The sequence below is a fragment of the Oryctolagus cuniculus genome, chromosome 18, assembly GCF_964237555.1.
Source record: "Oryctolagus cuniculus chromosome 18, mOryCun1.1, whole genome shotgun sequence".
Lineage (NCBI taxonomy): Eukaryota > Metazoa > Chordata > Mammalia > Lagomorpha > Leporidae > Oryctolagus > Oryctolagus cuniculus.
The window spans coordinates 41,173-66,868 of record NC_091449.1 but is presented as its reverse complement, the minus strand read 5'-3'; the positions used below and the strand labels follow the sequence as shown (position 1 = coordinate 66,868).

The following is a 25,696-nucleotide window of genomic DNA, read 5'->3' as shown; positions in this document are numbered from 1 at the left end:
TATTTATTTATTTGAAAGTCAGAGTTACACAGAAAGAGAAGGTGAGGCAGAGAGAGAGAGAGAGAGGTCTTTCTATCCACTGGTTCACTCCCCAGTTGGTCGCAATGGCTGGAGCTGCTGATCTGAAGCCAGGAGCTAGGAGCCAGGAGCTGCTTCTGGGTCTCCCATGTGGGTGCAGGAACCCAAAGACTTGGGCCATCTTCTACTGCTTTCCCAGGCCATAGCAGAGAGCTGGATCAGAAGTGGAGCAGCCAGGACTTGAACTGGCACCCATATGGGATGCTGGCACTGCAGGTGGCGGCTTTATCCACTATGCCACAGCACCGGCCCCATCAGCTTAGTTCTAAAACATTTTCATTACCTTGAAGGAAACCTCCTATACCAACTAGGCAGTGTTCCCATTCTCCCCTCCCTCTGAACCCTGGCAACTGCTAATCTGCTTCTGTCTCTGGGTTTCTGGTACTTTCATATAAATGGACTCATACGCTCTATGACCTTTGGCATGTATTTGATTTAGCACAATATTCCAGGTTCTTCCACACTGTATGGAATATCAGCAACTCAGCTCTTTTATGGCTGAATATAATTCCATTGCATGGACTCACCCTATTTAACTTGCTTATGCATCTCTTGATAGAAATTTTGATTTTTTTTCACATTTAGGTGTTGTGACTAGTGCACATGAACATTTGTGCACAAGTTTTTTTTGTGTTTTTTTTTTTTTAAGATTTATTTGTGGCCGGTGCCACGGCTCACTAGGCTAATCCTCTGCCTGCGGCACCAGCACCCCAGGTTCTAGTCCCAGCTGGGGCGCCAGTTCTGTCCTGGTTGCTCCTCTTCCAGTCCAGCTCTCTGCTGTAGCCTGGAAAGGCAGTGAAGGATGACCCAAGTCCTTGAGCCCGGCACCCACATGGAAGACCAGGAGGAAGCACCGGGCTCCTGGCTTCGGATCAGCACAGCGCGCTGGCCGTAGCGGCCATTTGGGGGGTGAACCAATGGAAGGAAGACCTTTCTCTCTGTCTCTCTCTCTCACTAAACTCTGTCAAAAAAAAAAAAAAAGATTTATTTGTTTGAAAGGCAGTTACCGAGAAAGAAGGAGAGATAGACAGATCTTCTATCCACTGGCTCACTTTCCAAGTGGCCACAGCAGCCAGGGCTGGACCAGGCCAAAGCCAGGAGCCAAAACCTTCATCTGGGTCTCCCACATGGGTGCAGGGGCTCAAGGACTTGGGCCATCTTGTGTTGTTTTCCCAGGCCATAGCAGGGAGCTGGATCGGAAATGGAGCAGCCAGGACTCAAACTGGCGCCCATATGGGATGCCAGCACAGCAGGCAGCAGCTTAACCCACTATGCCACAGTGCCGGCCCCCAAATGGTAAATTTTAAGTCTATTTCACTACTTCCCCCTCACTGCCGCCCCATACAGAGCTTTCTCAGAACTGGTCCTGAAGTGGTCCCATGAGGGAGGAGAGCAGACATTTGTCTACTGGAGGAGAAGCAGCCATCCTGTCCACAAGTTTGTTTAGCGTCTCTGTAGTCTTCCGTTTTCTGTGATAAATGGGACAGGCACGCTGCACCTTCAGCTGGCTTCTTTCACTCAGTAATGTGGCGTTGGGTTCACCCATGTTGCTGCCGCCTTTGTCGACATCCCTGTCCTTGGCTGGGTGGTATTCCATTGCAGCCATGTCCCCCGGATGGGTTACTCCTTCAGCTCTGGAAGGTCAAATGGAGAAACCTGCTGTACATAACGGTGTGTTGAGTTTTTTGGGTTTGTTTGTTTTATGGGTTTGGATGTAAGTTTTCTTTTTTAAACACTATTTATTTATTTATTTATTGGACAGGCAGAGTGGATAGTGAGAGAGAGGGACAGAGAGGGAAAGGTCTTCCTTTTCCGTTGGTTTACCCTCCAATGGCCGCTGCAGCCGGTGCGCTGCACTGATCGGAAGCCAGGAGCCAGGTGCTTCTCCTGGTCTCCCATGTGGGTGCAGGGCCCAAGCACTTGGGCCATCCTTCACTGCCTTCCTGGGCCACAGCAGAGAGCTGGCCTGGAAGAGGGGCAACCGGGACAGAATCCGGCACCCCGACCGGGACTAGAACCCGGTGTGCCGGCGCCGCAGGTGGAGGATTAGCTTAGTGAGCCATGGCGCTGGCCTTGAACACTATTTATTTAAAAGGCAGAGTTACTGAAAGTGAGGGAAAGAGGGAAGGAGAAAGAAAGGGAGGGAAGGGGGGGCGAGAGAGAGATCCTCTACCTGCTGGGTCACTCCCCAAATGCCCACAACAGCTGGGACTGGACCAGGCCAGAGTCAGGAGCCACTTGGGACATCTTCTGATGCTTTCCCAGGTGTGTTAACAGAGATCTGGATTGGAAGTAGAGTAGCAGGGACTTGAACCAGTGCTCCTATGGGATGCCAGCTTCACAGGCAATGGCTTAACCCTGTGTACCATGATGCTGGCCCCAGATATGTTTTCTTTTCTTTCTCTTCTCTTCTCTTCTCTTCTCTTCTCTTCTCTTCTCTTCTCTTCTCTTCTCTTCTCTTCTCTTCTCTTCTCTTCTCTTTTCTTTTCTTTTCTTTTCTTTTTTACAGGCAGAGTGGACAGTGAGAGAAAGAGAGAGAGACAGAGAGAAAGGTCTTCCTTTTGCTGTTGGTTCACCCTCCAATGGCCGCCGTGGCTGGTGCGCTGCGGCCGGTGCACCGCGCTGATCTGAAGGCAGGAGCCAGGTGCTTCTTCTGGTCTCCCATGGGTGCAGGGGCCCAAGCACCTGGGCCATCCTCCACTGCACTCCCGGGCCATAGCAGAGAGCTGGACTGAAAGAGGAGCAACCGGGACAGAATCCAGTGCCCCGACTGGGACTAGAATCTGGTGTGCCGGTGCCGCTAGGCGGAGGATTAGCCTATTGAGCCGCGGCACCGGCCCTCAGATATGTTTTCAAAGCAGTTGTCTAAATGCTTAGGAGTGCAATTGTTGGCTCGTATCTCGTATGATGAGACCATGCTTGGCTTTGTCTTCCAAAGTGCCTGTGCCATGGTGTATTCCACCAGCAATGAATGAGTTCCTGGTGCAGTCATTATCATTTTTCTTTTAGATTTTAACCATTTTATTAGATGTGAAATTATATTTCAAATTTTTAAAAGATTCATTTACTAAAAAAAAAAAAAAAAAAAAAAAAAAAAAAAAAGAGCCGGCGCCGTGGCTCAATAGGCTAATCCTCCACCTTGCGGCGCCGGCACACCGGGTTCTAGTCCCGGTTGGGGCGCCGGATTCTGTCCCGGTTGCCCCTCTTCCAGGCCAGCTCTCTGCTATGGCCAGGGAGTGCAGTGGAGGATGGCCCAGGTGCTTGGGCCCTGCACCCCATGGGAGACCAGGAAAAGCACCTGGCTCCTGGCTCCTGCCAGGATCAGCGCGGTGCGCCGGCTGCAGTGGCGGCCATTGGAGGGTGAACCAACGGCAAAGGAAGACCTTTCTCTCTCTCTCTCTCTCTCACTGTCCACTCTGCCTGTCAAAAAAAAAAAAAAAAGATTCATTTACTTATTTGAAAGTCAGAGTTACACAGAGAGAAGGACAGAGAGAGAGAGAGAGAGAGAGAGAATCTCTCATCTAGGTCACTCCCTAGATGGCTGCAATGGGTGGAACCAGGAGCTCCTTCGGGGTCCCCCACATGGGTGCAGGGGCCCAAGCACTTAGGCCATCTACTGCTTTCTCAGGCCACAGCAGAGAGCTGGATTGGAAGTGAAGCAGCTGGGACTTGAACCGGTGCCCACATGGGATGCCAGTACTGCAGGTGGTGGCTTTACCTGCTAAGCCACAGTGCCAGCCCCTGATATCTCAATTTTTAAAATTAGCTTTCCAGCGCTGGAGCTGTGGCTTAGCAGGTAAAGCCACCGCCTGCAGTGCTGGCATCCCATGTGGGCGCCAGTTTGAGTCCTGCCTGCTCCACTTCCGATCCAGCTCCCTGCTATGGCCTAGGAAAGCAGTAGAATATGGCTCAAGTGCTTAGCATACCCTCCCTTTTCAAAAGATTTATTTATGTATTTGAAAGAGTTACACAGAGAGAGAAGGGGAGAGAGAGAGAGAGAGCGAGCAGGAGAGAGAAAGGTCTTCCATCGCTGGCTCATTCTCCAGATGGACACAACGGCTGGAGCTGTGCCGATCTGAAGCCAGGAGCCAGGAGCCTCTTCCGGGTCCCCGACATGGCTGCAGGGGTCTATGCACTTGGGCCATCTACTGCTTTCTCAGGCCATAGCAGAGAGCTGGATTGGAAGTGGAGCAGCCGGGACTCAAACTGGTGCCCATGCGGGATGCCAGCACTGTGGGCAGTGGCTTCACCCACTTTGCCACAGCACTGGCCCCAATAAATAAATCATTAAAAAAATAAAATTAGCTTTTTCTCAAGAAAGGTGTGGAGAATTATTTTGTACATTTATTTGCCATTGCATATCTTCTTTTTTTTTAATGTATTTTTTTTTTGACAGGCAGAGTGGATAGTGAGAGAGAGAGACAGACAGAAAGGTCTTCCTTTGCCGTTGGTTCACCCTCCAATGGCTGCCACAGCCGGCGCGCTGCGGCCGGCGCACCGCGCTGATCCGATGGCAGGAGCCAGGAGCCAGGTGCTTTTCCTGGTCTCCCATGGGGTGCAGGGCCCAAGCACCTGGGCCATCCTCCACTGCACTCCCTGGCCACAGCAGAGGGCTGGCCTGGAAGAGGGGCAACCGGGACAGAATCCGGCGCCCCGACCGGGACTAGAACCCGGTGTGCCGGCGCCGCTAGGCGGAGGATTAGCCTAGTGAGCCGCGGCGCCGGCCCCATTGCATATCTTCTTTACTGAGGCATCTATTCTAATTTTTTAACCAATTTTGACTAGGCTGTAGGTCTTACTGAGCTTTTAAAATCTGCATTGAAGTCCTTTTTCAGATGTGTTTTCCAAATATTTTTTCCCAGTCCATGTCTTTCTTTTGTTCTCTTAACTGAATCTTTCACAGAGTAGACATTTACGTTTTAATATTTAACATTTAAAGCTAAAATATCAATAAACAATTTAATTGATTAATATTAATAAAATTAATAAATAACAAACATAAATAGACTCAATAAAATACTATTAAGTTTTAAAACTTCATGAACCGGCTTTTTGTCTTGTATCTACAAACTCATCACCACATCCAAGGTCACGCAGATTTTCTTCTATAGCTTTTACAGTTTTACACTTGAAAATTGAAGTGATTAGCTGGCGCCGCAGCTCACTAGGCTAATCCTCCGCCTTGCGGCGCCGGCACACCGGGTTCTAGTCCCGGTCAGGGTGCCGGATTCTGTCCCGGTTGCCCCTCTTCCAGGCCAGCTCTCTGCTGTGGCCCGGGAGTGCAGTGGAGGATGGCCCAAGTGCTTGGGCCCTGCACCCCATGGTAGACCAGGAGAAGCACCTGGCTCCTGCCATTGGATCAGCGCGGTGCGCCGGCTGCAGCACGCCGGCCGCGGCAGCCATTGGAGGGTGAACCAACGGCAAAAGGAAGACCTTTCTCTCTGTCTCTCTCTCTCTCTCACTGTCCACTCTGCCAGTCAAATAAATAAATAAATAAATAAATAAATAAATAAAATAATAAAAAAAGTAAAAAAAAAGTAAAAGAAAAAAATTGAAGTGATTGATTGAATGATGTTTATTTGAAAGTCAGAGAGGGCCGGCGCCGCGGCTCACTAGGCTAATCCTCCGCCTAGCGGCGCTGGCACACCAGGTTCTAGTCCCGGTCGGGGCGCCGGATTCTGTCCCGGTTGCCCCTCTTCCAGGCCAGCTCTCTGCTGTGGCCCGGGAATGCAGTGGAGGATGGCCCAGGTGCTTGGGCCCCTGCACCCCATGGGAGACCAGGAAAAGTACCTGGCTCCTGGCTCCTGGCTCCTGGCTCCTGGCTCCTGCCACCGGATCAGCGCGGTGCGCCGGCCGAAGCGCGCAGGCGGCGGCGGCCATTGGAGGGTGAACGAACGGCAAAGGAAGACCTTTCTCTCTGTCTCTCTCTCACTGTCCACTCTGCCTGTCAAAAAACAAAAAACAAACAAACAAAAAAAGAAAGTCAGAGAAACATATATATATATATATATATATATAGAGAGAGAGAGAGAGAGAGAGAGAGAGAGAGGCAGTGATCCTCTATCTGCTGGTTCACTCCCTAAATGTCTGTATCAGCCAGGGCTGGGGCAGGAGCCTGAACCCAATCCTGGTCTTCCACAGGGTGGCAGGGGACCCACATACTTGAGTCATCCTATTTTCTCCCAGGGTGTGAATTAGCAGGAACCTGGGATCAGAAGCTGTGGTACTATGGTATGGGCTCTGGGTGTCCCATGAGCTGTTTTGATTTAATTTTTGTGTAAGGTATAAAATTCATATCCATGTTCATTTTCTGCATTTTGTTAATTTTTCCTCATGTTTGTTCTATAACCATTCATGGAACAGACTTTTCTTAGCCCACTGAATTCTCTGTCCTTTGACAAAACCAGTTTGCGTGAATCAATTTTGGGGCTTCCTGCCCAGTTCCTTATAGCTATTAATCTATTCCTTCAGTAAAATCACACCAGTTTCATAACTGCAGTTTTATGATTAATGTATTCAGATGTGTAAGTTCTTTAACTTTGTTCTTCTTCAGTCTTTTTTTTCTTTTAAAATTTTTGAAGGCTTTTATTTAATGAATACAAAATTTCATATGTACAGCTTTTAAGGATATAGTGCATTCCCGCCTCATTCCCGCCCTCCCACCCCCACTCCCATCCCACCTCCCAATGGAACCGCCACCTTCTTCAGTCTTATGTTGTATATTCTAGATTTAGAAACAGTTTGTTGGGGCCGGCACTGTGGTGCAGCAGGTAAAGCTGCCATTTGCGGTGCTGGCATCCCATGTGGGCGCTGGTTCAAGTCTTGGCTGCTCCACTTCCAATCCAGCTCTCTGTTAATGCGCCTGGGAAAGCAGTAAAGCAGTGTCTGTAACTGCCTTTCAAATAAAGAAATACTTTTTAAAAAAGAAACAGTTTGTTGGTATGTTTGTTGAGAAGTTGATTTGAATTATGCTGAATTTATAGATCAAGTCAGAAAGAATTGTCATTCTAACAATAGTGAGTGTACCGCTCCTGAGCAATGAATCGCTCTGCATTTATTTATTTCCTTTGATTTCTCTGCACGGTGTCCCAAAGTTCTGTGAATGCATACGTGTATATATTTCATTCGACTTATACTTAAGGACTTCAGATTTTGGGGTGATATTGTAAATGGTGTTTCCATTTCACATTCCAGTTATTACCATATGGATTCTATATAAGAAATCAATTGACTTTTGTCCACTGGTCACCTTTGCTTCCTGTTTTCTCCACCTGCCTTGGTCTATTTTCCGTGGCTGTAACTAAATTCCCGAAGATGAGTAATTTGTAAAGAAGCAGGTTGGGAAGTCCAGGACACAGGGGTGGCGTTTGTGAATGATGTCTTCTCGCAGGAGGACCTCTGCGGTCTGAGGCAGTGCTGGGCACCACATGGCAAGACCGAGCAAGTGTGCTCGCGAGAGCTTGCTGTTACAACAAAGCCTCTCCCTCAAACACCCAGAAATCCATTTCTGAGTAGCCCAAACACCTCCCAAAGGTTCCACCTCCACATACCCTTAACATTAAGGCCTTGGGGATTACGTTTGCAACACACGAATGCTGGTGGAGAAGCATTCAAATCACAGCATCACAGCACCAGCAACTCCTGTCAAGGTGCAGGATGGCGGGCTCTGCACAGGTTCAATTTCCAAAATCGTGCCGCGGAATTCCAGCTGAATTCCAGCGGCTCACCAGGGTGGCCAGCAGGCGGCGCTGGGCCGGCTCACCAGGGTGGCCAGCAGGCGGCGCTCGGCCCCCGCGAATCTGCGAGCGCCCGACTTCGGCGCTGCACGCACATGTCCGGCAGGGGGCGCGCACGCCCGCGGTGTCGGAACCAGGCCTGAGGCGTCGCCGGCCCTCGAGGGCCGCGTCCGCGGGAGGAGCCCGGCTGCCGCGCCGGGGGTCGCGCCTGGAGGCAGCGCGAGGAGCGGGTGAGGAAGGGGCTTCGCGGGGCGGCCTGGCGGAGGAGCGCGTCCCCGAGGGCCTCAGGCCGAGTCCGCCACAGAAAGGGGAGAGGCGCCGGGAAACTGCAGACCTCGCGGCTCCGCAGCCCGAGCTCCCGGGGGGTGCAGTCCTGGGGCCGCGCGGGCCCCGGGGCTGGGCTTATTAGCGTTTTTATTTTATTTTAACAGTTATTTATTTATTTGAAAGGCAGAGGGAGAGCGAGAGAGAGAGAGAGAGCGAGAGGCAGGTCTTCCACCCGCTGGTTCACTCCCCACATGGCCACAGTATCGCGGGCTGGGCCTGTCAGGAGCCAGGAGCCTCCTCAGGGTCTCCCACGTGGGTGCAGGGGCCCCAGGACTTGGGCCATCCTCCACTGCTTTCCCAGGCCACAGCAGAGAGCTGGATCAGAAGTGGAGCAGCCGGGTCTCGAACTGGCGCCCATCTGGGATTTATCTGCTGTGCCACAGAGCCAGCCCCTTTTATTACCTTTTTTTTTTTTATTTATTTATTTGAAAGGAAGAGTGACAGAGAGGGACGCACACAAACACACCAAGCTTCCATCCGCTGGTTCACTCCCCAGGTGGCTGCAACGACTAGGGCTGGGCTGGGCCAAAGCCACGTGTCAGGAATCTTGGGATCTCCCAGTTGGGTTCCAGGGGCCCACGCCCTTGGGCAGTCACCTCCTGCCTGCCCAGGTGCATTAGCAGGAAGGTGCATCAGAAACAGAGCAGCTGGGACTTGATGTGGGATGCGGGCGTGGGGGCGTAGCTTAACCTGCTGCTCTGCAGTGCTGATCCCTGTGAATGTTTTTTAAACATGTATGGGGCTGGGGTGGTGCATAGTGAAGCCGCTGCCTGTGATGCGGCATCCCACGTGGGTGTGGGTTCTCCTCAAGTTCCCTGCTAATGGCCTGGAAGAAGCATTGCAGGATGGCCGAGGTCCTTGGGCCCCTGCCATCTGCATGGGAGACCCGGAAGACACTCCTGGCTCCTGGCTTCAGCCTGGCCCAGACCCAACCAGTGCAGCAGTGAACCAGCAGATGAAGACCTCTCTCTCTCTACCTCTGCCTCTCAAATAAATTAAATAAATAAATAAATCTTTAAAAAAGTTTTTATAAATTTATTTATTTTTACTTCAAAGGCAGAATGACAGAGGGAGAAGAGAATCTTCCACCTGTGGATTTGCTCCCCAAGTGCCTGCAAAAGCCAGGGTTGGGCCAGATCAAGGCTGGTGCTGTGAACTCCTTCAGGATCTTCCAAGTGGGTGGCAGGGACTCAGGCATTTAAGACATCACCTGTTGCCTCCCAAGATGCAGTAGCAGGACACTGGATTACAAACTGAGTAGGGACTTGAACCTGCCACTCCCATATGGGATGCCTGAGTCCCAAGTGGTCCATTAACCATGCCACAATGTCTCTCCATAATTTGTCATTTTTCTCTTAGTGTTAAAGTACTTGAGACAATATTGAAAAAGTGAAAGTAGATGTTTAAAACTTGCTTTTATTTAAATTTAAATATATTATTAAAATGAAACTAGGATTTATTTTTATATTTTTAAGGATTTATTTATTTATTTGAAAGTCAGATTTACACAGAGGAGAGGCAGAGAGAGAGAGAGCGCGAGCGAGAGAGCTGTCTTCCATCTACTGGTTCACTCTCCAATTGGCCACAATGCCTAGAGCTGTGCCAGGAGCCTCCTCCGGGTCTCCCATGTAGGTGCAGGGGCCCAAGCACTTGGGCTATCTTCCACTGCTTTCCCAGGCCATAGCAGAGAGCTGGATTGGAAGTGGAGCAGCCAGAACTTGAACTGGTGCCCATATGGGATGCTGGCACTGCAGGCCTCAGCTTTACCCACCATGCCACAGAGCCGGCCTCAACTAGAATTTATTAAAAATTTACTTTGTAGTCTTATAGAAGTAAACTCACCTGTATTTTTACTTTTGTTGAGAAAATCAGTTTAGTTGGAAGTGTATTCCAGCAGTACATGATAAGTCTATTTTATAAACATTGACATCTGATGTTAGAAGAAATGTCTTAAATATATCAAGCTTTGATATTATACCATAAAATTAGTCAGGAAATCACCTCCATTTTTTCCCAGGCCTTGACAATTTCAAATAAAATCAGAATTTGTTTAAGGTCAGTTAGTAATCAGCTCTGGACTTTCACCATGGGGGATCTGTGAGCATTATTCCAAGCTTTTCTAAACTAATTGGTCTACTTACATTTCCTTATTTTGATATTTTATTAGAAAATTACCTGTTTGTCTAGGTTTCCAGTTTGACATGTAGGTTTCTCTATAATTTCTCCTCTCTTGTTTTTTTTTTTTTTTTTTTTTTTTTTTTTTAAGATCTATTTGTTTGAAAGGCAGAGAGAGAGAGAGAGAGAGAGAGAGAGAGAAACCATCTGCTGGTTCACTTCCCCAATAGTTGCGACAGTCAGGGCTGGGCCAGGCTGAAGCCAGGAGCCAGCAGCCAGGAACCTCCTGTGGGTCACCTACCTGAGTGCAGAGGCCCAAGTACTTGGGCCGTCCCCTGCTGCATTCCCAAACACACTAGCAGGGAGCTGGATGGGAGGTGGAGCATCCGGGACTCGAACTGGCATCCATATGGGATCATAGCATCACAGGAGGTGGCCTTACCTGTTACGCCACATATGGGCTCTGGTTCCAGACCTGGCTCCACTTCTGATCCAGCTCTCTGTTATGGCTTGGGAAAGCAGTAGAAGATGGCCCAAGTCCGTGGGCCCTGCCCCTACGTGGGAGATCCGGAAGAAGCTCCTGGCTCCTGGCTTCGTATCGGCCAGCTCCAGCCATTACAGCCATTTGGGGAGTGAACCAGCAGATGGAAAACCTCTCTCTTTCTTCCTCTGCCTCTGCTTCTCTGTAACTCTGCCAAAGATTTGTTTATTTACTTGAGAGGCAGAGGTACAGACACAGAGAGACGTCTTCTATCTGCTGGTTCACTCCCCAAATAACCACAATGGCTGGAGCTGCACCGATCTGAAGCCAGGAGCCAGGAGCCAGGAGCTTCTTCTGGGTCTCCACATGGGTGCAGGGGCCCAAGGACTTGGGCCATCTTCTACTGCTTTTCCAGGCCATAGCAGAGTGCTGGATCAGAAGTGGAGCAGCCAGGACTTGAACCAGCACCCAAATGGGATGCCGGTGCTTCAGGCCAGGGCGTTAACCCGCTGTTCCACAGCACCAGCCCCGCACAGATACTTCTAAATATTAGTGTGTGTGTGTGTGTGTGTGTGTGTGTGTGTGTGTGAGAGAGAGAGAGAGAGAGAGAGAGGGAGAGATTGATTTCCCATTACTAGTTTAATCCCCAAGTTCCAGGACAAAATCCAGGTGGCTTGAACTCATTCTGGATATCCCCTGTGGGTATTAAAGACCCAAGTACTTGAGTCTTCACTTGTGGCAATTACCAAGGTGCCAATTAGCAGGAAGCTGGAATCAGGACTTTGATAGGTGATGTAGGTGTCCCGAGTGGCATTTTTTAAAAAAGATTTTTAAGTTTATTTGACAGGCAGAGTTACAGACAGAGAGAGCTCTTGTATCCACTGGTTCACTCTCCAAATGGCCTCAACAGCCAGAGCTGGGTTGATATGAAGCCAGGAGCCCAGAGCTTCTTTTGGGTCTTCCATGTGGGTACAGGGCCCCAGGCACTTGAGTAATCTTTTGCAGCTTTCCCAGGCCATTAGCAGAGAGCTGGATCGGAAGTGGAACAATGAATTGAACTGATGCCCGTATGGGATGCCATCACCACAGAGGCTTAGCCTGTTGCACCACATTACCGCCCCCCACCCCTCCAGTGGCATCTGTGACAGATACCAGCCTCCCTAAACAGCAGGTTTGTTTTTCCCATAAGACATGGCAGCATCTAAAGTCACTCAGAATGTGCTGCCCTTTCTGATTCTCTGTTTTCATCACTTTCTGCAGTGTATCATTAAGGAAATTAATTTTGGATATAATTTTTAAAAAAGATTTTGTTATTTGAGACGTGGAGTTACACACACACACACACACACACAGATAAAGGTCTTCCATCTGCTGATTCACTCCCCAAATGACTGCAATTGCCAGAACTGAGACAGTCTAAAGCCAGGAGCCAGGATCTGGGTCTTCCATGCAGATGCAGGGGCCTAAGCACTTGGGGGGCCAGCTTCCACTGCTTTCCCAGGCCATAGCAGAGAGCTGAATTGGAAGAGGAACAGCTTGGACAGGAACTGGCCCCCATAGGGAATGCCAGTACCACAGGCAGAGGGTTAACCTAGGGCACCGCAGTACCAGCCCCAAAAGTGACCAACTTTTTAGAGAGCAAACCAAGTACATAACCACAGCATAAGAAAAAATTGAAAAATACATTTGTACATATCTGTATAAATGTGAAAGAGGCATCTGAAGTTATACATAAGTGTGAATGCTTTAATTTTCTGTCATATGCTATTATTAAAACCATAATTTTTAGCAGTATTAATGATAATGATAGCATAAATAAGTAAATATTTAGCATATAAGGATGTTTTTGAATAAAGTTTTATTTTAGAGTACTTTCAGATTTACACAAAATTGCTTGAAAATGTAGATATTTCCTATGTAGTCTTCAGTTTCTTTTTTAAAAAAATACTTACTTATGGGTCTGGCACCGTGGTGCAGTGGGTTAAAGGCCCAGCCTCCAGCTCCAGCATCCTGTATGGGTACCAGTTTGAATCCTGGGTGCTCCACTTCCAATCCAGCTCTCTGCTAATGTACCTGAGAAAGAAATGGAAGATGGACAAAGTCCCTGGGCCCCTGCATCCATATGGGAGACCTGGAAGAAGCTCCTGGCTTCTGGCTTTGGATTGTCCCAGCTCTGGCCTTTGGCCATTTGGGGAGTGAAAGCAGATGGAAGATCTCTATCTTTCTTTGCCCCTGCCTCTGCAATTCCATCTTTCAAATAAATAAATAAATCTTTAAAAATATTTATTTATTTGAAAAACAAAGTGACAGAGAGTGAGGGAGAGACAGAGAGTGTGAGCAAGCAAGAGAGATCATCCATCCGGTGGTTGACTCCTCAAATGGCTGCAGTGGCTGGGGCTGGGCCAGGCTGAAGCCCAGAACCTGGAACTCCACTGGGTCTCCCACCTGGGTGCAGGGGCCCAAGCATTGGGCCATCATCTACTGCTTTCATAGGAATATTAGCAGGGAGCTGGATTGGAAGAGGAGCAGCTGGGACTTGAACTGGCCCTCTGACATGGATGTTGCACCACAGTGCCAGCACTAAGTTTCTGGTTACCATCTTACATCATTGGTCACATTGAGAAGATATTGTTCTACTGTAATGTAGTAAAGCCTACACTTTGCTTTATTTCCCTGAGTTCTGTCTTTTTCAATTCCAGGGTCCCATCGAGGATCCCACCTTTAGATTCCTCCTGGCTGTGACACTGGCTGAGACCTGTCAGATTCTGTAGGGTGTCCTCCTTTGACATTGACTTGTTCTTGTCACATTAGGCTGGGGTTACGGACTTTCTGGAAGCAGATCACAGAGGGGAAGTGCTGTTCTCACTTCATGCTGTCAAGGGAATGATCTTGGTTCATGCTAACTCTGGTCTCCTGGCTGAGGGAGTGTTACAGTGCTTGCACTGTGCATTTGCTTCCCCCCAGGTCCATGCTGTGCGTATTCTTTTGGAGAAAATCAATCTGTAGGGCCCACACTTACGCAGCGGAGTGGGGAGTTGGCTCCACCTCTAATGGCTGAGCATCTACACTCAGCTATTTGACATTCTTCTGCACAAGAGACTTCTATCAAGCTCTGTTTTTAACAATCCTTTTCATTTACTTATGCTGTTATGGACACTTGGATGGTTACTCTAGGCCTTTGGTTGTTACACAGTTCCAAAGTATTTTGTTGCTCAGTTCATTATTGTTTTGGCCACTGGGAGCTCTTTCCATTGGCTAATGCTTTTCTTTGATGTAATTTCATGTTTTTCTTTTCTCGAGTCCTCATTTTGTGATATGTAAAGAATATCCTGACTCACGTATTTCCTGTCCCAGTCCTAGTGTCAGTCGGTCCTTCAAAGACCTCTGGAATAAAGATCCCTCTAGTAAAGATACCTTTATTAGAGAATGGTATTGAAAACGTATCCAGCAGCTAAATGAGCCCTTTGAATCTTGACTCTCACCACTGACAATGAAGGAAATCCATGTTTATATTCTAACCTACGTGTGCACACCTAATTGTAAATATTTCTATGTGGAACTGTCTGTGTATATATTAAACTAAACATGAGTTGATGCTGATGCCTCTATCAATGGACTTTGATCTGGTGTGACTAATGTAGGTCTCTGCACTTGCTCATTTGTGACTTCTCACTCCAGCACTGAGAAACCTGGCTCCTGCCAGCTTCCATTTATTTTATTAGTCATCCCATTATGAACATTTATTTATTTTTTAAAGATTTATTTATTTGAAAGGCAGAGTTACAGAGAGGCAGAGGCAGAGGCAGAGAGGTCTTCGATCTGCTGGTTCACTCCCTAGATGGCCACAAATGGCTGGAGCTGTGCCGATCCGGAAACGGGAGATTCTTCAGGGTCTCCCATGGGGGTGCAGGATCCCAAGGCCTTGGGCCATCCCCTGCTGCTTTCCCAGGCCATAGCAGAGAGCTGGATCAGAAGAGGAGCCGCCGGGATTTGAGCCAGCGAGCATATGGGATGTTGGCATTGCAGGCTGGGGCCTTAACCCGCTGCACCACAGCGCCAGCCCCACATTATGAACATTTAATTTATTGTTGTTCAGGATTGCAGGTTGTGACATAATTAGAAATGTGCACATGTACACACAAAGGTGCTTCAAAAGCTTCATGGAAAAGTGGAATTAAAAGATGAAAATGTTTATTTTGGTACAATGAAAATTTGAAATCGATGCACAGTTTTTCATAATATGTATTTTCCATAAACTTTTAGTGAAACAACTATTCATGGATTTCAAACTATTTTTTGCAGCAAAATTTATGTTTTAATTCCACTTTCTGGTAACTTTTTGAAATACACTCATATTTTGTCTCTGCTCCCAGTTCTTAGTGTTTCACTTCTAAAACCCTCATGATATCCTGAGTGATAGGGCTGCTGTGAGCATCTTTTGTTCTAGTATGTGTATTTGATCCATTCAGTTCTTTGTAAGTTCCTTGATCTCTCCTGGTTGACTGGCCTGGTGAGCATTAGTGTTTCCCTGAGTTCCCTGAGCCATGATAGGCATTCATCAAACCTGTGAAGGGGGTTGTGGGAACCTCCAGTCTGGTGGTCAGACAGAAGTGAGGGTAGACTGGGCCCCCATGCTTGTGATTGGCAGCTGAAGTGGACGACTGTCTTGTGTGACTGAGCCCTTGACCCAGTTGGTTCTGAGATGGGAGATTGCTGTGGGAACCTCCTGCTGACATTTGCTGTCAGAAGTGAAGCTTAGAGAACATAGAGGAAAGTATGTTTTTCCTTTTACAGATTCAGTGGTTTCAGGAGTAACAGTTACTCCTGTGGGAAAGAACTTCACAGAGTCCGCTGTTTCTAGTCAGTACGTTTTGTCCACAGATTCCACTTATTTCCAAAGTGACTTACTGCATTTTATTGCCTACCATATGCAATGAGTTTTCCATATACTTAGAGCAGATTCTTTGTTACATTCTCTATTCCATCTTTGGGTATTCTCACATCCCAAATAATTTTTTTTATCTTTTATTTAATGAATATAAATTTCCAAAGTATGACTCATGTGTTACAATGGCTTCCCCCCCCATACCGTCCCTCCCACCCACAACCCTCCCCTTTCCCACTCCCTCTCCCCTTCCATTCACATCAAGATTCATTTTCGATTATCTTAATATACAGAAGATCAGCTTAGTATACCTTAAGTAAGTATTTCAACAGTTTGCTCCCACACAGAAACATAAAGTGAAAAATAATAGATGATTTTTTTAAAATGATGATGAAATCAGATCAGACCTATTGTCATGTTTAATCCCAGTGAGAGTCAAGTTGGGAATTGATAATTTCTTTTTCTTTTTTTTTTTTTTTTTACAGAAGATCAGTTTAGTGTACATTAAGTAAAGATTTCAATCGTTTGCACCCCCATAGAAACACAAAGTGAAATATACTGTTTGAGTACTCGTTATAGCATTAAGCCTCAGTGTACAGCACGTTAAGGACAGAGATCCTACATGAGGAGTAAGTGCACAGTGACTCCTGTTGTTGACTTTACAAATTGACACTCCTGTTTATGGCATCAGTAATCTCCCTATGCACCAGTCATGAGTTTCCAAGGCTATGGAAGCCCCTTGAGTTCTCCGACTCTTATCTTGTTTAGACACGGTCATAGTCAAAGTGGAGGTTCTCTCCTCCCTTCAGAGAAAGGCACCTCCCTCTTTGAAGACCTGTTCTTTCCACTGGGATCTCACTCACAGAGATCTTTTTGCCAGAGTGTCTTGGCTTTCCATGCATGAAATACTCTCATGACATCCCAAATAATTTAACTTTAATAGATTGCAATTTAGTCATTGGACTATAAAATTCTATAGGTTTTATCAGATGCATAGTGCTAGGTATTGCATAGAATATTCATAATCCTCACCCTTGCAGTCACTGACCTGTGCATCATTTCTGTAAGCATGCCTTTTTGTTTTTTTAGAATGTTGTCAGACTGGCTGCTTTCACTTAACAGGATGCCTGTAAGAGTCACACTTGTCTTTGCATGGATTGAAAGTTCATTCCTTTCTATTGCTAATATATCTGATTGCATGGCTGTACCCCAATTTGGTTATGAATTCAGCTATTGAAGGACATTCTGATTATTTTAAATTTTTACCATGAAGAAAACAGCTGCTATACATAATTACATGCTGATTTTTGTTTGGAGATAAGTTTTCTTTTTCTTTTTCTCAGAGTTTAGGACTTTTGATTTGTCCTAAAGTCACTGAAGCAAAAATCATGATAAAACATTTTGTTTTTCTCTACAAGTGGAGGGAAAACAAATCTGTTTGTAGGAAAGAAACAGTTTTGTACATGGGATAAAACAATATAAATTCAAAACTTACAGATAAGGGTTAGCTCTACCATTCATCTCTTTAAAGTTTATAAATATCCAGTCAAAACCAACAAGCAGATGGCCCTTGAAAGGTTACCTATGTGGATTTCTAAGTAGACTGCAGGATCATGTCATGTCTTTTTATTTTTTTTTAAGATTTATTTTATTTATTTGAAAGAAGAGTTACAGAGAGAGGTAGAGACAGAGAGAGGTCTTCCATCCGCTGGTTCACTCCCCAAATGGCCACAATGGCCGGGGCTGTGCTGATCCAAAGCCAGGAGCCAGGAGCTTCCTCTGGGTCTCCCACATGCTTCCACATGGGTGCAGGGGCCCAAGGGCTTTGGCCTTCCTCTACTGCTTCCCCAGGCCAGAGCAGGGAGCTGGATCAGAAGTGGGGCAGCCAGGACTAGAACCGGCACCCATATGGGATGCCAGAACTTCAGGCCAGGGCTTTAACCCTCTGTGCCACAGCATTGGCCCCCCCATACCATGTCTTGGAGTATCCACAGGTCACAGAGTAAAAACCATGTCATTGGTCAGGTCAGAGAATAAAAACCCCAGAGTCCTTTCTTTCAAATGGGAGAGGGAAAGACAGGAATGGAATAAACTGCCCAGGCTTGGTCTTCTTCCCTTGTGGCCTCCACCTCCTCCCTTGCCTCCTGGGAACCTCCTCACCCTCTAAGCCTGCTTTGGCCTCTGCCGCCACCTCCGCCTCCAGAGCCGCCTCAGCCTCCAAAGCCGCCTTGGCCTCCACCATGGCCCCTGAAGCTGCCTTGTCCCTTGGGCTTTGCCCAGTCTGAGATAACTTTGTTTATGTCAGTTTCCCCATCTTCCATGGCCTCCTTGGCACCATTGGCATCCTCCTCACAGTTGAAATCTACAAGCTGAAACCCTTTGGAGGCTTTGGTTTCCTGGTCCGCCACCATCCTCACTGGGATGGAGCCACTGGATTCCTGTAACGACGCCTCAGTGGGGTCTGCAGGCAGACCTCCCACAAACAAGGTCTTAAAGGGCTGGTTTCTTGGTTGGACAGTCCCCTGGGTGGTTGTAACTCCCTCCCGACTGCTGTGCCCTCAATTTCCCATTTATTACAGGAACTTAAGGCTTATTCAGCATTGTGAAACAAATCCTGTAAATGCATATTCTTTAGGTCAGCCATTTGATTCTGTGGCACTTTGATAAAAGCTGGCCTCCTTGAAGACTTCCTGAAGAGTTTCTTCTGTTGCTCTGTGGGAGAGTGCTTAAAACCCGAGTTTCTGATCCTGCACTCCAAGTCCTGTGCTTTCCTCCTCCGCAGTCTTGATTCTGACCTTTCTCTCCAGTGTAATACAGGGAAACAGATTGCCCGCCCGTCTCTGTTCCCTGCTTTTCTTCAAAGGTTTGCTTGGCATCAGTTTCTGTTTTAATTTCAAGATAAACAATCTCTTTACTCCTCTCATCCTTGCCGACTAATCGGATCTCCAGAACAGCCTCACACACTTCTAGTTCATCCTGAGTGGCTTTGTAAGGGAAATTTTTGGCCAAAAGTGTCCTCCCATCTAGATCCTTCAGACTGTCCTTTCCTTTCAGTTTCTGCAGTATAATTTCATTGCCAAAGTTTTGAACCAGTGAATTCCAAGGCTTTTTCTAGGTCCTCAGCAGATTAAAAAGCCACGTAATCAAAATTCCTGGTTGTACCAGTTCTGACATCCACAACAGCAAGATTGTTTTTAGCAAACACATTGCGGATACCAGCTTTTAATTCAGGAGCATATTTGATAGAAGTAAGGTCTCCAACAAACCGACTGAAAGATGTGGTTGGTTCTGTGGCTTCCACTTTCTGTTTCTTGGCTTCAGGAACTGCTGTTTGGTCATTTCCTTATTTTGTTTTCCCGGTGCTGCTTCTCCTTCTTTTTAAAAAAGATTTATTTATTTATTTGACAGGCAGAGTTACAGAGAAAGCAAGAGAGAGAGAGAGAGAGAGGGAGGGAGAAGGGAGAGGTTGATTTTCAACTGCTGGTTCACTCCCCAAATGGCTGCAATGGCTGGAGCTGCGCTGATCCAAAGCCAGGAGCCAGGAGCTTCTTCCAGGTCTTCCATACTGCTGCAGGGGCCCAAGCATGTGGACCATCTTCTACCACTTTCCTAGTCCATGAGCAGGGAACTGGACCAGAAGTGGAGCAGCCGAGACTCAGACTGGCACCAGTGTGGGATGCTGGCGCCACAGGTGGAGGTTTAACCTGCTGTGCCACAGCGCCAGTCCTGCAGGTGCTTCTTTGACAGGCTCTTCCACCTCCTCCTCCTCATCTTCCTCCTCCTCCTCAGCCATGCTCTTAGCTTTCACAGGAACAACTTTTGCAGGAACTTTCTTTCCTTTGGCTGGTGTGGTTTCCATAGCTGCTTCTTCAGAGTCATCTTCCTCATCATCTTCATCCTCATCCTCATCATCGACTCCCTTGTCATCCTTTTCCTCTGAGGCAGGGGCAGCTGCTGCTGCCTTCATCACCCACCACTGGCTCAAATTCATCCTCATCCTCACCATCTTCCTTCCTGTGATCATCACTGTCTTACTTCTTGGCATTCTTGCAATTCTTTGCCCCCTTGGCTGGAGACGGTGCCCTCCTTTCCTGGGGCTACAACCAGTGCTTTGCCTGGTGTGGCTCCCTTCTTGGCAGGTGTCACACTGCTGTGGCTGGTGTGGTGGCCCCCTGCAAAGCTGGGGTGACAGTTGCTTTCTTGGCAAGAGAGGCAACCTCAGGCTTTTTTGTCTTCTTTGTTGGAGCTGCTCCAGACTTCTCCCCTTTCTCTGGAGGGATGCCCATCTCTTCTCCACAGCTGTCATCTTCTCTGTCTTCTGATGGCTCCTCCTCTTCACTGTCCCCTTCTACCTCCTTGGGGGAGGAGCCATTTTCTTGGGGTCACCTTAGTTTCTACCAGCCTCTGCGAGATTCACTGTGGTGGTGGCTTATGACGGCAGAGTGTGTGGTGCAGATGAGCCTAGAGGAACCCAAGCAGCGTCAATGGTGGCCGTGGGTACTGATGATACTGGAGTATGTATGCCTGGCTGCCATCGAGAGCTATTCAATATAGTTCTGGAGGTTCTAGCCAGAGCTATTAGGCAAGAAAAAGAAATTAAAGGGATACAAATTGGGAAGGAAGAACTCAAACTATCCCTCTTTGCAGATGACATGATTCTTTATTTAGGGGACCCAAAGAACTCTACCAAGAGACTATTGGAACTCATAGAAGAGTTTGGCAAAGTAGCAGGGTATAAAATCAATGCACAAAAATCAACAGCCTTTGTATACACAGACAATGCCATGGCTGAGGAAGAAATTCTAAGATCAATCCCATTCACAATAGCTACCAAAACAATCAAATACCTTGGAATAAACTTAACCAAGGACGTTAAAGATCTCTACGATGAAAATTACAAAACCTTAAAGAAAGAAATAGAAGAGGATACCAAGAAATGGAAAAATCTTCCATGCTCATGGATTGGAAGAATCAATATCATCAAAATGTCCATTCTCCCAAAAGCAATTTATAGATTCAATGCAATACCAATCAAGATACCGAAGACCTTCTTCTCAGATCTGGAAAAACTGGTGCTGAAATTTATATGGAGGCACAAGAGACCTCGAATAGCTAAAGCAATCTTGTACAACAAAAACAAAGCCGGAGGCATCACAATACCAGATTTCAGGACATACTACAGGGCAGTTGTAATCAAAACAGCATGGTACTGGTACAGAAACAGAAGGATAGACCAATGGAACAGAATTGAAATACCAGAAATCAACCCAAACATCTACAGCCAACTTATATTTGATCAAGGATCTAAAACTAATTCCTTGAGCAAGGACAGTCTATTCAATAAATGGTGCTGGGAAAATTGGATTTCCACGTGCAGAATCATGAAGCAAGACCCCTACCTTACACCTTACACAAAAATCCACTCAACATGGATTAAAGACCTAAATCTACGACCTGACACCATCAAGTTACTAGAGAACATTGGAGAAACCCTTCAAGATATTGGCACAGGCAAAGAGTTTCTGGAAAAGACCCGGGAGGCACAGGCAGTCAAAGCCAAAATTAACTATTGGGATTGCATCAAATTGAGAAGTTTCTGTACTGCAAAAGAAACAGTCAGGAGAGTGAAGAGACAACCGTCAGAATGGGAAAAGCCTTTGTTTTTTAAAAAAATTATTTTAATTTTAATTAGTTTTAACAGGTTCAATGTTATTTGTAATAAAATTCTGAGAACATGATATCTCCCTCCCTCCTTCCCTTTCTCCCACGCTCTCCTTGCCACCCTCTTCCCTTCTCCCTTTCCTTCTCTCTCTCTTTCTCTCTTTCTCCCTCCCTCCCTCCTCCCTCCCTCCTTCCTTTCTCTCTCTCTCTCTCTCTCTCTTTCTTTCTTAAAAAAGATTTATTATTTATTGGGAAGGCAGAGTTACAGAGGCAAGAGAGAAAGACAAAGAGAGGTCTTCCATCTGCTGGCTCGCTTCCCAGATGGCCACAGTTGCTGAAGCTGGGCTGATATGAAGCCAGGAGCCAGGAGCTTCTTCCAGGTCTCCCATGTGGGTAGAGGAGCCCAAGGACTTGGCCATCTTCTGCTGCTTTCCTAGGCCATAACATAGAACTGGATCAGAAGTGGGGCCAGGACTCAAACCAGCACCCATATGGGATGCCGGCACTGCAAGTGGCGACTTTACCTGCTATGCCACAGTGTTGGCCCCAATAGTACTCTTTTTGTCCTGTTTCTCAAACACTATTAAACAGTTTTGCTAGACATTTTTGCATCCACATTTACACATTAATACTTCTGAAGTCATGGTTTGGTGTAAAATTTAAGAAAATCAAACCAACTATTTCATGGTATTTCATGGTTAGTGCTCCATGATCACCAGTACAGACTGAAATAAGTCAATTAAATTATGTTTATCTAGTACATGTGCAGTGTGTACATTTTTATTTTCATTTGAGTTTTGCAGGTGATTTTTCTATAAAGTCTGTTTTTACTAAGTCCCTATGTGAACAACTTAAAAAACTACAGAGTAAGGTACAAGTGAAGTGTATTTAATAAACTATCAACCAAAACAAACAAAAGACGATACTTCCCTCCTTCTCTCCCTCCTTCTTCCTTTCTTTTTTTCTTTTAATCTTTGTGATAACATACTTTCAATTTATTTTTACAATCATTGGGTTAATCCTCTAGTAAATGAAGAGTTCAACAAGTAGAAAGTAGAAAGACCACTGTTCTGTGGGAGCATAGATAAGGACTGTAAATAATAATCAAATCCAAGATGTCAATTCCACTCATATCCATAACATTTTTTGTACTGTATATATTAACTACCACAAGTCAGAGAAAACATGGAATTTGTCTTTTTGGGTCTGGCTTATTTCACTAAGAATAATGATCTCCAGTTGCACCCATTTTATTTTAAAAGACAAAGTTTCATTCATTTTTATTGTCAAGTAGTATGTATATCACATTTTCTTTATCCTGTCATTAGCAGATGGATATCTGGGTGGATTCCATATCTTAGCTATTGTGAATGAGGTGCTATAAACATGAGAGTACAGATAACTCTTTCATATGCTGATTGCATTTCATTTGAGTAAATTCCTAGGAGTAGAATGGCTGGGTCATATGATAAATCTATTTTCAGATTTCTGAGGAATTTCCGGACTGTCTTCCATAATGGTCGTACTAGTTTATATTCCCACCAACAGTATAATAGGGCACCTTTCCCCCACATCCTTACTAGCAATTGTTACTTGTTGATTTTTGAATGATAGCCATTATGACTGGGGTGAGGTGAAACCTCATTGTGATTTTATTTGCATTTTCCTGATGGCTAGTGGTGCTGAGTATCTTTTCACATGTCTGCTGGCCTTTTGAATTTTGTCCTTTGAAAAATGCATGTTCATGTCCTTTGCCCATTTTAAAAAAGATTTATTTATTTATTTGAAAAGTGGAATTACAGCGAGGCATGGGTAGAGAGAGAGAGAGAGAGAGAGAGGTCTTCCTTGTGCTGGTTCAGTACCCAGATGGCCACAATGGCAGGAACTGGGCTACCCAAAGCCAGGAGCCAGGAGCTTCTTCCGGGTCTCCCACGTGGGTACAGGGGCCCAAGGACTTGGGCCATCTTCCACTGGTTTCCAATGCCATAACAGAGAGCTGGATTGGAAGTGGAGCATCTGGGACTTGAACTGGCACCCATATGGGATGCTGGCGTGGCTTTATCCACTACATCAGAGCGCTAGCCCCCATTTGCCTGTTTCTTAACTGGGCTGTTTGTTTTGTTGTTGAGTTTCTTGAGCTCCTTCTATATCCTGGCTATTAATCCTTTATCAGATGCATAGTTTGCAAATATTTTCTTCCATTCTGTCAGTTGCCTCTTTACTTTGTTGATTGTTTCATTTGCTGTGCAGAAGCCTCTTAGCTTGATGTAATCTCATTTACTTATTTTTGCTTTCATTGTCTGTTCTTCTGGGGTTTTAGCCAAGAAATCCTTTTCTATGCCAGTATCTTGCAGTGTTTCCTCTGGTAATTTGATGGTTTTAGGTGTTAGTATTAGATTCTTGATCCCTTAGCCGGCGCCGCGGCTCACTAGGCTAATCCTCCGCCTAGCGGCGCCGGCACACCGGGTTCTAGTCCCGGTCGGGGCGCCGGATTCTGTCCCGGTTGCCCCTCTTCCAGGCCAGCTCTCTGCTGTGGCCAGGGAGTGCAGAGGAGGATGGCCCAGGTGCTTGGGCCCTGCACCCCATGGGAGACCAGGAAAAGCACCTGGCTCCTGGCTCCTGCCATCGGATCAGCGCGGTGCGCCGGCCGCAGCGCGCCGGCCGTGGCGGCCATTGGAGGGTGAACCAACGGCAAAGGAAGACCTTTCTCTCTGTCTCTCTCCCTCACTGTCCACTCTGCCTGTCAAAAAAAAAAAAAAGATTCTTGATCCCTTGTAAGTTGATTTTTATATAGTTTAAGGCAGGGGTCTTGCTTCATATTTCTGCATGCATAGATCCAATTTTCCCATCACCATTTGTTGAAGAGACTATTTCTCCAAGGAGTGACTTTAGCTCCTTTGTCGAAGGTTAGGTGGTTGTAGATTCATGGATTAACTTCTGGGGGGTTTCTATCCTGTTCCATTGGTCCACGTGTCTATTTTTATACCAGTACCAGGCTGTACAGCCTATAGTATGTCCTGAAATTTGGTATTCTGATGCCTCTGGCTTTGTTTTTATTGTTTAAGGTTATTTAAAATTGCTTCAGCTATTCAGGGTCTCTTATGTTTCCATATAAATCTTAGGATTGTTTGTCTAGATCTGAGAAATGCCTTTGGTATTTTTTAAGGTTTATTTATTTGAGAGAGAGAGAGAGAGAGAGAGAGAGAGGTGGAGAGAGGTTCTCCATCCATTGATCATTCCCCAAGTGGCCACAACAGCCAAGGCTGGGTCAGGCTGAAGCTAGGAGCCAGGAGCTTCATTTGAGTTCTCCCACGTGGATGGCAGGGGCCTGAGCACTTGAGCTATCTCCTGTTCTTTTCCCAATCCATCACCGGGGAGCTGGATTGGAAGTGGAGCAGCTGGGATGTGAACTGGAACCCATTTGGGATGCTGGTGTCATAGGTGGCAGATTTACCTGCTGTACCACGATGCTGGCTCCATCCTTGGTATTTTGATTTGGATTACTTTGAATTTGTAAATCGCTTTTGTAGTATGGACATTTTGATAATATGAATTCTTCCAGTCCACAAACATGGGAAGTTTTTCCATTTTTTTTCTTTTTCTACTTGTTTCCTTAATGTTTTGTAATATTCACTGTAGAGATCTCTCATATCCTTGGTTAAATTTATCTCAAGATATATAATGTAGCTATTGTGAATGGGACTGATCTTACAAGTTCTTTCTCAGCCATGATATTGTGTATACAAAGGCAATTGATTTTTGTGTTAATTTTCTATCCTATAACTTTGCCAAACTCTCTTATGAGTTCCAGTAGTCTCTCTATCTCTCTTTTAAAAAAAGATTTTGTTTGTTTATTTGAGAGGGACACACACACACACACAGACAGGTATTCCAGAGAGAGAGAGAGAGAGAGAGAGAGAGAGAGAGAGAGAGAGAGAAAGTTCACTCCCCAAATGGCTGCAATGGGCAGAGCTGGACTGATCTAAAGCCAAGAGCTAAGAGCTTCTTCTGCGTCTCCCACACAGGTGCAGGGGCCCAAGCACTTGGGCCATCTTCTGATGCTTTCCCAGGCCATAGCAGAGAGCTGGATTGGAAGAGGAGCAGCTGGGACCTGAACTGGCACCTACATGGGATGCCAGTGCTGGAGGTGGAGGCTTAGCCTACTGCATAGTGCCAGGCCCCCAGTAGTCTCTTAGTGGAATCTTTTGGTTCCCCTAAATGTAGGAAAATGTCACTTGTAAACAGATAATTTGACTTCCTTCTTTCCCATTTGTATACCTTTGATTTCTTTTTCTTGTCTAATAGCTCTGGCTAGAACTTCCAGGACTATATTGAATAGCAATGGTGAAAGTAGGCATCCTTGGGGCTGGTGCTGTGGCGTAGTGGGTAAAGCAACTGCCTGCAGTGCTGGCA

The 25,696-nt window shown here is 46.4% G+C and overlaps 2 pseudogenes; both read right to left on the bottom strand.

The window, feature by feature from the left end:
• Window positions 1-17,617: 17,617 nt before the first annotated feature.
• LOC138846726 (nucleolin pseudogene) lies at window positions 17,618-18,979 on the bottom strand (annotated as a pseudogene).
• Window positions 18,980-19,186: 207 nt separating this feature from the next.
• LOC127488024 (nucleolin-like) lies at window positions 19,187-20,157 on the bottom strand (annotated as a pseudogene).
• Between the last annotated feature and the right edge of the window lie 5,539 nt (window positions 20,158-25,696).